We start from the raw sequence: 16,525 nt of genomic DNA, 5'->3' as shown, positions 1-16,525 counted from the left end.
GAAACAGTTAACAGGTGAAAGGCAGTGGAAAGCCCATCTTAGAGACAAAATCGGTGTACATATTGTTGATGCAGAAGAATTGTTAATACTTATGTTTATTCTTTAATTCATAAGGTTTGTGTATTTTCATTTTAATATATGCAAGGGATGGAACTGTACACTTTTCATAAAGCAGTGAATGTGAGCTGAATATCGTGAAAAGTCTCTTGATACGAATATATTTGAAATAAATAAATATGTTGCAAGCAAAAACGTAGAACAATGTTTTTATTTTCAATATGTATTTTATGTCCATATTTGAGCAAAATGGAACATCTTAACGAAGAAAGCTTTCTTACCAACAGAAACGTAGTGACACTTTCATGAACAGATTAGTGGTAAGCATATATATGTTTATGGCTTTGATGAACTGCGAGTAAAGATTGAGAAACAATACAAAGGCTTAACAAACATGTATTAGATTAACATACATACATAATTACTTTATGGGATAATGAGGAAGGCAAAGGTGTGTGACAGAGGGGCAACATTTGATTAGTTGTGGCTTTCTCTATTGCGTAGGTGAATCTTGAGAGAACAGTTTTCAAAGAGTTATAAGTGGGAATATTGACTACAAAATATTGCAATACCATAATATTATTGTAAAAATTTCAACACCCAACAAAAAGGAGGAGGTAAGTAGATTTCCCATTCTTAACACCACAAAATGTTACAGGGACATTATAGTTAGGAAATAGAGTTAAACATAGAAATTCACTTTACTTATAAAACCAAAGGTTACAGGGACATTACAGTTAGGCTCACATTTTAAATGTACAAAACTATAGAAATTCAGCAGTGATAGCTCTTTCAAGTAACTATAACTCATGCTCCAAGGTAGCTTAAACTCGCATCCCGGCCATGCACAGTTTTCTCATCAATAATTTTACTGCAAATATTACACTGATATTATCAAACATGTCATGAGTGTTGTTATAGTTACCTTAGGGTATGAAATAACTCTAACTGTAACTGCTGAATTGCACCCTCGCATACATTAAAGACCATTTGCCCCAGGGAGGTGGTGGTCCCCGGGGTGCGGGCGGGCTGTGCGGTTCCCCCTGCATACATTTAACAGCATTTGCCCCAGAAAAGTGTCCGTCCCCGTGGTGTGGGCGGGCCAAGCAGGCTCACCGCATACATAACAAATGAGTCTCAAAATGGTTGTCAATATTGCCTGATTGAAGTGCTGGCAGCCAATCAGATCTCTGCACGAGATTGGGGGTATTCACAAAGCCTTTGCACCTCCAGACACACACATTTGGTTTTATTTTAATATTTTGAAAACTACTGAACGAATTTACACCAAGTAAGAAAAAGGTTGCTTTCTGGACCAAAAGCTACCTTTCTGCCAAATTTGATGCAATTCTTTCCAGCAGTTCAGGCTGTAGTCATGTTCAAAATCCCTATGGGAATTAAAATTGGAAATACACTTTTTTTGATCCCCCCCTTTTTCTTGGCCTCCGCTTGATGGATCATTCCGAAACTTCCCATGCACAACAAAATTCTTGGGCGAACTTTTTTTGGGGAAATTTTGTGAAGATTTGTCAAAAGGGGCAAATGATATAGGCAAGTAAAAAAAAAAACTTTTTCAATGGAAACTAGGTGATTTGGGAACCAGTGGCTGTGATGTGGCACAAACAGATTGAAAAAGTGTAAACACGAGGCAGCAAAGGGGGGGGGTTGGAAGTGGCAATACAGTTTAGATTTGCTGAGTTAAGGTTGCATGGGGGTACACATCTTTTTAACATTTAAGATAGGTACTTAGAGGTTCTACTGTTAACAGTCTTAAAACCAATACAATATCTGTTGCTCTGTTTTTTGCAAAACGTTGGCCAATTTGGTGATGAAAGTGGCAACGTTTTCAACCTTGCTCAGTGGTAACAACTAGTGGTGAGTAAAACCAACCAGTAATCTGTTGCAATTATCTAACTAGCGCAAGACAAGTGCAGAGAGTGGCGGATTAGTCATGCAAACTAGGATGTTGGGGAATCCTGAACGCTTAGGGCCATATTTATACTTTTTGACGCACAACTGCGCCAACGCAGTTGTGCGTCAAAAAAGATAACGCCGGCTAACGCCATTCCAAAGCGCCATGCGGGCGCCTTATTTATGGAATGACGTTAGCCGGCGCAGCTGACTGGTGTGCGTCAAAAAAAATGACCCACACCAGGCAGCGCCGGCGTAGGGGAAAATGGAGCTTGGGCGTCAAAAAATGGGGCAAGTCAGGGCTGAGGCAAAATATTGGCCTCAACCCGATTTGCGCCATTTTTTTGACTCCCAACCCCCATTGAAATGACTCCTGTCTTAGCAGAGACAGGAGTATTGCCCCCTTGCCCAATGGCCATGCCCAGGGGACTTATGTCCCCCTGGGCATGGTCATTGGGCATAGTGGCATGTAGGGGGGCACAAATCAGGCCCCCCTATGCCACAAAAAAATATAATAAAAATTACTTACCTGAACTTACCTTAAGTTCCCTAGGATGGGCAAGGGTGGCAGGGGGTGTCCCTGGGGGCATGGGAGGGCACCTCTGGGCTCCTTCCGAGCCCACAGGTCCCTTAACGCCTGCCCTGACCAGGCGCTAAAAAATGACGCAAAAGCGGCTGGACGTCATTTTTTTTTACCCGCCCACTCCCGTGCGCCATTTTTGCACGGGAGTTTAAATAAGGCGCACATGCCTTGGAGTCATTTTTTAGACGGGAACGCCTACCTTGCATATCATTAACGCAAGGTAGGTGTCCACGCAAAAAAATGACGCTAACTCCAAGATCTTTGGCGCTAGACGGGTCTAACGCCAAAGTATAAATATGGAGTTAGCTTTGCGTCTGATTTGCATTAAAAAAAACGACGCAATTCCGGCGCAAACAGAGTATAAATATGCCCCTTGGTATCTGGCAACATTAGCTGTGGAGTTAATGAAAAATGTCACGCTCCTGGTTAGATTGAAGTTTGCACCATGGTTTTTGGCTGATAGTATTGGGATGAGAATTTGCCAAAGAAAAGAGATTAGGAATCAGAAGATGAGAGTACAGAATTTGCAACATAACATTTGATTGAAGTTTGCACCATGTTTTTTGGCTGATAGTATTGGGATGAGAATTTGCCAAAGAAAAGAGATTAGGAATCAGAAGATGAGAGTACAGAATTTGCAACATAACATTTGATTTCAGTCTTAGAAAGGTAACATAAGGAAACACATTGACATACAGTGGTGAATAGCTGTGAGACAGTCTAAAACTTTGGATTGCACAAGATAGAATGGTGGAAAGTCACTGGCATAAATCTAAATTACTTTTGGCTCACACGGCCTGCCAGGCACATTCCAGCAGCTACAAATGAGCTTGCACCAGAGCAAAGAAGGCTCTTATTCGAGATCATTATGAAGTTGGCATCTCAGACTTTGTCAGCTTGCTTGCTCCCCCCTTCAACTGACCTCTCTGATAACCTGTCATTCCTCACCCCCAAAAATTGACACCTCAATGGCTGGCCTCAGCACTGTCACCCGATGAGCCATAGAGCCTGTCTCCTGCTCTATCACATCAACCTGGACAAGCCCCTTCTGAGAGTTAGCACCTGCCTCTGAAGCCAACATGAACAATATTCTGTCCTCTTTAAAAAAAACTACACAATTATGGTATAGCTGCTAAGCAAAGACTTGAAGCTGCACCTCAAAGTACTGACACTGATCATCACTAATCCATTCAACCTCAAGCTCCCTACTGGAGTCCTCCCACCTACCCGCAAACACGATATTATCACCCCAATCCTGAAAACTCACACAGGAACCCAGACACACTGTCCAACCAAAGGCCCATCTTTGACTTGCCATATGTGGCAGAGGCACCTGAAGTAGTTTTCACATGTCAACGGTCATTTAATCTGATAGCAAAGAGGCTCCTTAGAAAATTTCAATCAGTTTCTGACACCACTGATCCACGTAAATCACTCTTCAAAATGTTAGAGAAGAACTTCTCAACTCCAGTGTCCAGGTGTATCCCTGCAAATTGATTCTCTTGACCCTCCTGGCAACCTTTTATTCTATGAGCCACCAGATATGAAGATTGTCTCCCTTGTTTCACATTTGGGGCACAGGATTTTCATTGTTTGAGTCCTTTACAATGAACTGCACCCAACAAGTAAAATGTGGTCCATTACCGTCCAGGAGAACTCTCTTGTGTTCATCGGTGAATGGCGAGCAATTGACTTTGGCTCAAAGGTGTCAAAACAGGGCCTGTGAGAGTTTCAACCTACTCTTTATTTTGTCCTATTAAATAATCTCTCCTCCAGCCCCTGTGTACAAAGCTCAGAATTTGGAGTCCTCTTTCACAGTGAACATCATCCAAATAATCCATCCCCCAAATAAATGTGGCTTCTAAAACCACATTCCACCACTTAATGCTTTCTAAGAGGGCTTTTGCCTTAGCACCACTCCTCACAGAAGATCTCAATAAGTATCACTGTAGTTATGTTCCAGCTGATCTATTGCAGCAGTTTGCAAGCAAGCCTACACCGTCTCTCCCTCGAAATTTCAGAGAATTCACAACTTTGCCTGTTTGTTATTTGGGTTACAACGACAAGACCACATTACATGTGCCATGAGAACCCTCAGCTGCCTCGAAGTAAAAGGAAGTGCAACCAGACAACCTGAAGATCTTTGCATACTACATGCCTATCACCTAGCTACCTCTTAAACCTGTTTATCCCTTACATTCAACCAGAAGCCTAAGGTCTGTAAACAGAGGGCTTTTGGCCACCTTCACAGACAGATACCAGAAGAATAGTGGATAAACTTTGTAAATGCTGGACTCCTATTTGTGGAACTTCTTACTCCTACACTTGAGACTGGAAGATGACCACATGGAAATCTGGAAACACTTAAAGGCCCACATTTTCTCCTTGTAATTTGGCTAATTATTTTCTCGTCAATCTTCCTGTCTGCTAATTTTGAATGCCAATGTTGTCAGAAACCTAAAACCATCAGAGTTTGAGCCCACCCACTCACACTAGGGGTAGTAGGTGAGGATCTGATGATGTAACATGCCACGGGTGGCACCTGCGGGTGAGGATCTTTACAAATACTCTAAACTATTCCTAGGGTCCCACAATTCACCACTCTCCAGGGAAAGAATAAGGTAGGATAACCCTCTCAATTTGATAGGACTTGTTTTTGGAAAAGACATTATACAATAAGTTAAAGGACAGAATTATGTATTCTGGGGAATGGTGTTAGGTTAGAAAAGCAGCGGGCTCATATCCAAGCTCTCAAGAGCTCTCCATGACAGAAGGACAGAACTATGGGGAGTTATGAAGAGATACGATAAAGAAAGACTGATCAGATACATTGAAAGAAAAGAAGGTGAGTGCTTGGTTGACAACACCCAAACGACATAGTGTAAAAATGAGAATAGTATGATAAATGTTGTCCAATGCATTAGAGAGGTTATAGTGATTTACCGTAAACAACAATGTACTGTGATGATCAGACATATTATAGTCAGTATGACAAAGTACAGTGCCAGTGGAGCGTGAAGTTTACAATTATTTGTTCTGGGGTGTAAATCTGGTATTTGAGTAAGAAAAGTACAGCACATCTCTTCTCTCTGTACACAATCTTCTCTAAGTCACATGCGTCTGTCAACGTACATCTTGGGAGCGGAAGGCCAGTGACTAAGTAGTTCAAGGAGTGTTAAAGTATAAAAGCAAACAGGAGCAAGACATAAGGGAATAATAGGCGCTCCAAAAGACGTTTGTGTACAAAAATAAGGGGATGAATTGCAGCTACAGCAAACCAAGGAAGCCATGTAGAGGCATTATAACATAGCTATTTTGTAGTGCAAACACACAACAACCAAAGATGAACAATGAACACAGAATAGTGAATGCAAATGTATAATAATCATTTGCTAGTTTTGTGGTTTAAAAAACACTTAAGCTCAGTAGCTAAGATGCCTTTAGAAAAAAATTGAAAATAATTGGCCTGTTTCTCACTTGTTTGAAGCAAACTTTTTTAATCTTAATATATTTTATGCTGGTTCCAAATGTAATTATTTTACCAATAATTTATTTCATGAAATTCTCCAACTCAACGAAAAAACAAGTAGATAAGGGTAATAGTAGTTAAAGGGGAAAATAATGGTTGTACAGGTGCTTTCTTTTGGTTTGGTAAATAGGAGAGCAAAGGAAAAAAAGAGATACAGGAGGGGAAGACATCTCCCTGAATCATTCAACTGGTGGAATAAATGCCATGAAATTATATGTACACATTTTTTTCAGCTCCATAAAACATGGATATGGCAATTGATCAAAGATGCTTATAAGTGATGGGCTTATCACAAAGTTCTTACTCACGACTCTTATGATGCACATGGGCAAGTCTGCAGTGATCACCATTTGCTTATTTACTCAAGACAGTATGGTAGGCGACCCAGGATTACAGGATTCGTTTGTGACCAGAGTACTGTACAGGCACACTGATGAAGCCTGATAGAAGCTCTTCATTAGTTATAAGTAGAAATTAATGTCTCTCTGTCCTCATAAATCCTGAAGGTGATGTTTTAATGGTTGTTCTTAGTATTTGACATAACTGGATCATTGATAGGAGATCTGCTGCCACCAGCAAAGCCATTGTTCCTGGATCAATGTAGATATAAGATCTGGGGGAGATCAACCTGTCCTTTTGTATTGATTATGGGACTGTAGACCAAATAGACAATCATTACATGGAAATGTAATATACAAGCAGGTCTTGTGAACAGGAGATAAATACATGATGCACTGCACAGTGCTATTTGTAAATTCCAGATGTAGACTGAATTATGTATATAAATCCACTTGTTTGAATTCCACAGACCAAATAAAAAAAAAAGATTTACTTCAGCAGTGAAAATGAAGTGGGCTCCTCATAAAGCCAGTATTTTCCTCAAAATCAGCAGCTCCTTGCTAACAAAGTCTTAATTGAATTTCTGTGTCGAGCCCTCTCACCATCTGCCTCGCATCAGTTTCTGGACCTACGCCGCAGGAATGCAAGCTGAAAGGTGCAATGTCAAACTAGTGGCATTCAAAATGGATCCACTTTCCTTTATAATTAAAACTGGAAACCAAACGAGGATGAAAATAAGAATACATTTGCTCCAGCATTTACAGCATCTCCTTTTCAGTGTTTGAATTATTTTTTTACTGTCTTTTGGTCTTGAGGCCACTGTTTCCTTTATCAGTAGCCTAATGCTTGTGTTATTTCCCTATTTATGTGTCCAGCCACTACTTTAACCCTCCAGCCACTGAGCTGATCAGCTGTCTTCTCGAAGCTGTGGTCTAGTAGTAGAATAGCAGAGTACAGACTGTTCACCTGACTCTAGTACATACCAAAAGTACTTAAAATTGCACTATGTTCACATGTAGCCTATCTTCGTCCTGCAGTCTTCCTTCCTCAAATTGCGCACTATCTAAATATGCATTCTATATATTTAAAAAATCTGGCATGACCTTTACTCAAAATGCCTAATTGTTGCCTCTCATCTTTTATATATGAAATGGTATTTTCCTTTACATGTCTTCTCTCTGTGTCCACAACCTTCTCAAAGTCACATGCATGTTTACATTAGTCTCTATTTGTGTATTTCTACAAATTGCCCACAACTCATTGTAAAGCTCACCTCTCTTTCTCAAATGTCACAACTCTGAAACCTAACAATACCTAATATCCTCTCGCTCAGCTACTATGCCCACCAAACATCTGCATGAATTCACACAACTCCCTCACTCATGTTCATTTAAACTACCACAAAAACGTCACTGAATGCATGGAATCTATTTTGCTTGAGTAACCAATTCTAATCCGAATAGCCATCAATACATAGTAATAGTGGACTTACCCCTAACCTTGGGCTTCGGAGCAGCGTGCTGGGCGGTGTAAAAAGCTTCAATGCCTCATTAGGTGTAGTAAGCAATAAATATATAAAATTACTATAAAATATAAAAGTCTCGAGGCTGACATAAAAGAGCGAAAGAACTGAATTCTTTCAGTCTTTCAAAGTTGTAGATGTGTGACTTGCACAAATTTTCTTATGGCAGCAGCTGCGTGTTTTGCTGAAGATACTCAAATTAAGTGGTGGATCTCTTATAGGAGCCTTATCACTGCATGTGAAATTGGAAATGGGAGTGGACATCAAATACTCAGCTGAATGCAGACACCCATGGAGGAAGCAAAGTCCAATAAATTGGTGCTGTTTCACAAAAACACCAGAAAATTATTAATTCCCATCACAAACTGCTCAAATCACAAAGTGGCTCAAAGTAGATCAGCTGCGCCGCTTCCAGAGTAAAGTCTTCCAAAACTTCATTTCCTAGGCACTGCTGAGTACTGGGATTCTGCAGATGAGGTGCAGAGGAATCAGTGGTGTAACCAATGCTTCACTTGTAAAAGAAAGAGTGCTGGTGCCTGAAGCTCTGCTCAAAAAGTGCAATAAAACGTCAGCATGCCGAGGCTGCATAGTTTAAAACATATATGATGCCTCTTAAATCCACCACAGACACTCCCTGCCCTTTTATCTCACTGTTGCAGGTTTCCCTTTCTCCCTTTGTGACGTCTTTACGCTCTTCTCTTCCTACTTCTTTTTGATTTGTGCAGTTTTCCCTCCCTTGCTCTCTGCTGTGGCAAAGTAAGTGCCGGTCACCAAAGATAAGTGGCGGTGGTCCCCACCCACAAACACCGGAGTAAATTAAGCACTGGTCATAATACAATAGAAGGCGCCCCCCTGTGTAGAATGTGATGAGGGGCCCCTGGCTCTCCCATGTCTCACAGGTAGGATGTAGGAAACATTTTTGTCCTACATATTTGTCTATATGCCTGACAGCGGTTAGCAAACGTGCCAACGGACCCAATGCAGGCAAGAAAAATGGCCCCTCCATTCCCCTAGTCTGGTAGGAAAAACAGTTATGATTGGGGTGCCGTAGGCCACTTAGAGCTCCAGGTTGGTGCCACTATACCTGCTGCTCGGCTGCGCTCCTGAGATCTGATCAGCAACTGGGAAGGTTACTGCTGGTATCCATGTTACTGCCTTATACACAAATGCCAGCGGCCAGTACCCTGGTAGCCCTGTACTACACAGCTATGTGGCCATTTCATTGTAGATCATTCACAACTGAGAGGGCATCTCGCGGCCCCGCCAGGGTAGGGCACCAGTTGCTCAATTAAAATATTGCCAGACCGCATGCCCATATTGGCATAATATAGGAAGCTCGTGCCTGGCACTTTGTTTTCTACTAGACAATTTACTCCTAAGAAATTATTGCATACATGTCGGTTCTGTGTCCTGATACTAGACTGCGTCAAATCGTTTTGAAAACTAGTAAGGCCATCTTTTTCACTAGTTGATTAAGGTAAATCTGCCGCAATCATTTCTCAGTCTCAGTGCAGGATCTGTTATCACCAGGGTTATCGTGGCTGTCGCCAGACTCGTTGAGTACACTCAGGTAACCCCCCTGAGAGTAACTTTTGAGCCTGCTGTTTCCTCAAGATATTTTCTGCTAGTACAATCAAGCAATTGGCAAGGATAATGGAAAGTGACGCCTGACTTGTGTAAAGTCGACTCCTATAAGCGAAGTCACACTGCCCCTATTCATAAAATGTGTCACGTGCTCAACTTCACGCCTCCCTGCCAATTTAGTTCTAGTATGGCCAAACTGAACTGACGTCATTTCAGCTGCCATCCTCCCAGCCCTTTTGTGCGATACGGAAATACTTTGTAAATTTATAGAGCACAGCGCGTGGCACACTTCTCGTGCAATCATTATCGCAATTTAAAAGCCGTCCCGTGTTATCAGCCCGAGAGCTGTGAATCAACTCTCGAGGAATCTGAGCTTCCCTAAACATCCCGCAACGGCTGAACTGAACAGTAAATTTACCTAACCGGGCCTGCCTTAGGATGTGTGTTTGAGATGGTGAGCTATTATGCCAAGCAGCCTCGGGACGTGGGTGACTTCTTCAGAGAGACGCTAAGTGGAAGGCATTTAGGAGACTGGAATGTCACGTTCTCTCCGGAAGTGCTCTGTGTTTGTTGATGGGTGTGTGTCTCGATTCAAGGCATTCCAGACTGACAACTTGTTACGCGAAACGCTTCCCTTTTTGGAATGGAGCCTAGAATGTGGGGAGGGAAGCACAGAAGGCTGATCCTGTCACGGTCATCTTCTCCGAGAAGATGACCCCTTCCAGGATCTCCTATGATGGCTAAGTTGCACAGACAACCAGTGGGGGCAGTACAAGTAACCCAAGTTACATTCAAATGGCCATTCAGTACGGAGAAAACGCTTTCTTTTCACCCAACCCTGCATCTCTAACAATCACCGACAATTAAGCAATATTAACTACCCTGGTCAATAACTAACGGGGTGCGTCCTCCAGTGCTTTAAATGGGCTGGTACTCAACGGTACTCAGTGCCAGCACTTCTTAGTGTTCTCCCCTTGAGTACCCGAACTTCTCCTTGTGCTAGCAGAGTACCAGTACCCCCAGTGGCAGTTGGGCTCCGGCTGCGTACGTGCAGCCGAAGTGCAACATAAAACAAGGCTTTCAGAGTGGAGCGTGTCTCTGAGCCTCTCTGAATGTCAATAGTCCGTGTATTCGGGTGCGCAATTGCTGCTGCAGACTTACATTGTAATTGGCGGTGCCGCAGGAACGTGTAGATGTGGTCTAATGGCCAGAGCTCCTGACATTGAAACTATCGCGCTCACAGCTAGAGTGTAAGGCTGCAGCTGCATCCCAGCGATGGAATGCACTACTATTGACTGCCAGAAGGTCTACCGCCATGCAACCAAGCTTGACTCATAAGTGAAGTACGTAATTGGCACTTTTTGCACTTTTATATAGTGCAAACTTAACCCAAGGGCATTAAAGCACTTTACATCGAAAGCACACGTTCTGCATGTTTTTATGACACAGGGAGAACAAATCCCAGCCTAGGCTCAACATCCTGTGATTCTGGGCAAATCACTTAATCTCCCCAAGACATAAAAACAAAAAAAGAATGCTTTCATGTGAACGTTCTGCTTCTTGTGTAAAGCGCTTTAATGTCCTGGGGCAGTTTACGAACTTGGCTGAAGCACTCTACGGCACTTTACATGGAAGAACAAAATGCTGATGTTGTTAAATGCTTTGCTCAGAACCACGCCCCCCAGACATGCCCCTACCAGACCCTCAAGACCCACCCAGTCAATTTGGTGAGTAATGGCACTTCTCTTTCTTTAATTAAAGCATTGCGTTGGCTAATATCGCTATTTTAAATCAGACACTTAAACCTAGGGGTGAAATTCACGAAGTTGTTTGTTAGATGGTGTGTTTTTCATGAGACTATTTAGGTGGAAGGATACAAGGTATAACTGGTCCCATTTTATATATCAGGCTCACTGTTCATATTTGTACCATGGCACACCTTTAAGTAGGTGCACCAGCAGCAAACGAACAGTGTGCCAGATTACACTGAATGCACTGCCCGCAGGGCAGACACGAACTCGGACCTCTCCTGGGGCAGAGCACTTAGTGAAATATGAAGCCACTGCTATAATCAGCAGCTCAGTGTTTCACTGTGCAGGTGGCACCTGCCTGCACTTTAGAGATAGAACAGAGACCACCTTGCAAGGGGTGCAGTAAGTTACTGCGCCCTCTTGCAGGAGGGTGTCTGGGGGGTCCATGGAACCCCCTTTGGCTCCACAGGTGGTCCTCAGACAGTGCAACAACTTTTTGTGGTGCTCAGTCAGTACACCTCTTGACAGCTTCTTTGTCTTTGCTGCATGTCTATAATATGGTGCAGGCGCAAGGGCAAAGACATTTCCTCACACACCCATGCAAATTTGTGAGTGCCCTCTCAAGATAGCAGTGGTTCTACATGTGTGCCAGAGCTCTCAGTATTACGGAAGAGGTTGCATAAATGTCTATGGCCCATTCTGTAATACCAAAGTGCCCTGAGGGCATGCAAAGCAGGTGCACAAGTCTATTGCACACCCAGTGCACTTGTGTAATTCAGCCCCTTTTGCCATTTTTTGGTGATAAGGCTCTGTTATTTTCTTCCCATTAAAATGCACTGTAGTGAATGTCTGTCTTTGAGAGTTGCAAAGAGGAGCACATATAAAGGGTAATAATAGATTTGTAATAAAGGAGAACATCTGGAAGGGTCATTTCACAGACGTATAAGTTACTTCACTGGGAAATACAAGCAAAGTAGAGGAATGAAAGCTCACAAGGAGAGCTAGAGTACTGGTGAAAATAGAAACATGAACTTCGGTCTTCCTTATATAACCTGATGTTTATTGTGAAAAGTTTCTGGAAAGATCAATAGCATTGTCAAATACATAGACATCAGTAGAAAGGCACAAATGGATTCCTTGCTGAGGTATGACAAGGAGTTCAGAGCAGGGCTGCAAGTACATCTTGAAAAACCATGACAGGAGGTGGACAGTGAACTCTGGCTGCAGTGGATACCACCAATTAGACTGGCACTTACATTGCATACAGCAAGTAGATTGCCAGTGGCTTGTAGGCCTTTTCTTGGGCATCTCACTCCAGAAGGAATAGGGAATTGGGACAAAGAATAGGGGGTTAATGCAAGTGCTTTCTAAGGCTTCCACAGGGGTTCCATCACCAAGAACCCATGTAGGTACATACATGAGTGCTCTAAATGCAGAGACAAACACACAATACTTCAATGTTTGGGCAACATCACAGAGCCAGGACAATGGCAGCCAGGGTGGGGACAAGGACAGTAGCAACAGTATCCAGGAAAAGGCTTTTACACTAGTTAAAACTGAATTGTTGCATTTTTAGTCTGGCAAGGACACTGTGCTGTTAATGGAACGGGGTTTCAAAGAAGGGTTCAGATTGGGTAGCAAGGTCCTGAAGTGAGAACATTTGCACATAATTTGAGTTCACCTAAAGGAAATCCAGTGGTTGTGTGAGGGAAGCTGCATAAGGAGGTGACAGAAGGCAGGATGGTGGGGCCCTGTGCGCATCGACCATTGGAAGACCTAATGAAATCACCACAACCTGAGGTTCCTCACACGAACAAGAGTGAGTTTAGGATTATTCATGATTTGTTGTGTCAGGAGGGGAAATCAGTGAACCAGTTTGCACCAGTGGCTGAGGCAATCGACTTGGTGTGGACCAGTGAAGAAGGTACAGAATTATCAAAGCGTAACATCAAGTTGGCCTTCAGGTTCCTTCCAGTTCATCTAGTGAATTTTGGGTTGTTAGATATTCAGCTTGATGGTCCGGTGTTTGTTCATGAAGTGCTGCCAATGGGATGTGCAACCTCTTGCAAAGTGTTAGAGACATTCTGTACATTTCGTCAATGGTGGTTTGCATTTAGTCCTGGATACAAGTTAGTGACACATTTTCTGGATGATTTTCTGTTTACAGGGAATGGTAGTGTGATGGCAGAACAGGCACCTGTCACACTTGTTCAGACTATGGCGGGGAGCCTGGGACTCCTTTAGCCCCAGAAAATGCAGAGAGCTTGGATACTGCATTAACTTTTCCAGGCATTGAGTTGGATACTGAAGTAAGGGAGACGATTGCCACAGAGAAAGTTTGATTTGAAGAGTTGGTCATCTTGCTTGAGGAGGCAGTGTTAATGAACAGACTTGAGCTGCACAAAGTGCAGAGACTGCTAGGCCATTTGAATTTTGCTTGTAAAGTGGAAAGGGCGAGGCGTCCTTTTTGCAGACATCTAGAGTTTCCAGTTTAGGGGTGAAACTAACTTCCACACCATAGACTGCAGATGTCAGCAGGTGTCAGTGAAGACCTGAAGTTGGTTTTTGGGAGGCAATTTAATGGTATGTGTTAGAAATGTGCTGTTGCTGTAGAGTCATCCTGATTTTTTGTCCTTTTTGCTGAACTCTATTTTTGCTGGCTATGGAAATCTGTGCACTTTACTCCTGCTAACCAATAATGTGCGTGTGCTCCTCCTTTCAACCTGGTAAAATTGGTATGTTTAATTTACCTATAAGTCCTTAGTATATTGTATCCACAGTGTAGTCAGGGCTTGTAAGTTAAATATCACCTGTGGTCTGTAGCACTCACCGTGCCACCAACAGCAGTGACAATGCAAACATGATTGTCCGCCTGCCACTGGTAGCCTCACTGTACAGGTTTAAAATTGCAAATTTGCCATGTCAAAATAATCTCTTTTGACATGCCTAAAACTCTGCTTTTACATATATGTGACACTCCTAAGTAAGCCTTCCTGCCATTAAGGCAGGGTACATGGTATTTAAAAGTAGGACATGTAAAGATTTAATGTTAAGCATGTCCTTACAGTAAAAAGGCCCCAAAAGCTGTTTTCACTATAGCAGGCTAAGCTGTTTCATAAAGAATGCAATGGGATGCAATATTTTGCTTAATACTTGTTATCTCTGCCTAGGAAACAACTAAAGAAACATTCCAAATAGTATTTGTAATAGTTAAACACAATCCAATTTAATAGTAAAGTCAAAGTTTGTCTATTACAGAAAAGGTACTTCAGAAATGTTAAGTTTTAGCCTGTCCATAAGGTCTTTGGATGCCTTTCTGTAAGTATTCTATGGTCACCTGGCAGTTTGATGGCCCCTGTGGTCAGGTGTGAACTGCTCCCAGGACAGGGATAATGGTTCTTGGGTGTTGTAAAGAGTTGTCCTCCCGTTGACAGAATGGTCTGGTGGCTGTGCCTACCCTCTTGGTATACTTGAAAGGGGACTCCCTGTCATAGGCAGATTTAGTCACACCGGGGCCTGACCCCTTTTTGTCCTTCTAGTCAGTCATAATCCAATCACAGAGGGACTCTCTTTAACATTACAATATCATAGCCAGTTTGACAGATCTGCTGGGTTTACATATAACTTTTGGAGTAAGCTTCAAACAAGGTTAACAGAATGCCAAAACACTTTTGTACGTATCCAGTGACTGACAGCTGAAAGTTCAGCTTTATTATACCAGACTCTGTCACTGAGGTTGTTGTGGGTACAGGGACTGAATACAACTGGATTATGGTGTTAGATGTGTGAGGACACTTGGATTAAAATAGTACACTCCCCTACACACACACACGCATTCACACACACACCATCACACACATACACACACAGAGCCCTCAGATCCTAGGTTTAGTGGGGTTGAAGACTTCAGCCATCCTGAAAATGCCCTAAGTGGCTAGGGATACCTTCAGGAGCCTTTACCCCATTGACTAGAAAGCCATTTTCACCCACTAGCTCGTGCCAGGCATAAATGAGGCACCTCCAGGCACCCGTCTCAGAATACTCCTGGAACTGATGAAGATGAGAAGAAGACTCAAACTGCTGTTTGCATACTGAAGCCCTGAAGGACTGGACCTGCTCTCTTTCTTGTACTCAGGACAAAGAAGCAGACTTCAAGGGTCATAAGGCTGACCACCTGTTAAACCTGTAGGGATACAACAAGCTAAAAGAGGTATTTTCCTGCAACTGCCCTATTGACCAATGACAACTGGACCTGGAATGTACACTCCTGTTGGTCTCTTCCTGACACCCTGTGAGTCTCTAAGTGCCTTCCCTGAGGTCTGTGGAACTTCAGAAGTTTATTGCTGTGGTTGATTTGGACTTGGAGGACTAAAGTCAGAAGGTAAAATCTAGGGGTGACTGGTGGAATTAGAGTAATTCAATATTTTGGTGTTTCTTATGTAATGCAGAATTACTAATCAATTCTGCCATTCTACCAGAAGGAAAAAAGGCCAACCCTGTTTGGTTTTAAAGAGGGTTGAAAGAGGGAGCAGTCCCTCTATTTTTTAAAAACACTGCATATTAAACTTTATCCTGCAAAGACTTTTTAAACAACCCTGTTTAAACTACTGCAGTGTGGTGTAGACCTCTTGGCGCCCTTACATAAATATGTAAGGGCGCTGAGTGGTATGCACTGAAGTGGATACCCCTTGAAGCCCTTACATGCTTATACAGTCACACTACAGTACAAGTAAGGGCACTGAGGGGTATGAACTGCAGTGCACTGCATACCCTTTGGGTTCCCTTACATAAGTATGCAAGGGCACCAATTAGTTTGCACTGTATCCAACCCGCACTCCATCGTGGGCAGAGTCAAATTACATCGAGGTCCTGTTCTACCATGACGATTGACTATCATTGGCACTTTGTGCTTCTTGATGCTATTTCTATTTATACTTTAAAAATTCATACCTCCGGTTCCCCTTACTAAATTTCTGTCATTGTGATGTTAATTTGTCAATTAATTGCTACTCTAATTTTCAAAATAATTTATTATTATGTAGATCAGCTTTATTACTGTTTTAATACTGCATCGATATCTTAAACATTGTAAGTTAAGGCTGTCTTCTCTGTGTCACAGCTACAGGGGGGTTGAGCTAAGGTTTATTTAGTGACTTTAGTGGTTCTCCCTGAGATGGATTGTAATTATAACTTGAGGTGGGTAATTACCCTCCTCAACTAATATCACAATCTCTAATAGTTTGACTAAG

Source organism: Pleurodeles waltl, chromosome 4_1 (genome assembly GCF_031143425.1).
Source record: "Pleurodeles waltl isolate 20211129_DDA chromosome 4_1, aPleWal1.hap1.20221129, whole genome shotgun sequence".
NCBI lineage: Eukaryota > Metazoa > Chordata > Amphibia > Caudata > Salamandridae > Pleurodeles > Pleurodeles waltl.
The sequence above is the reverse complement of the archived record's forward strand: the minus strand, read 5'-3'. Positions refer to the sequence as shown.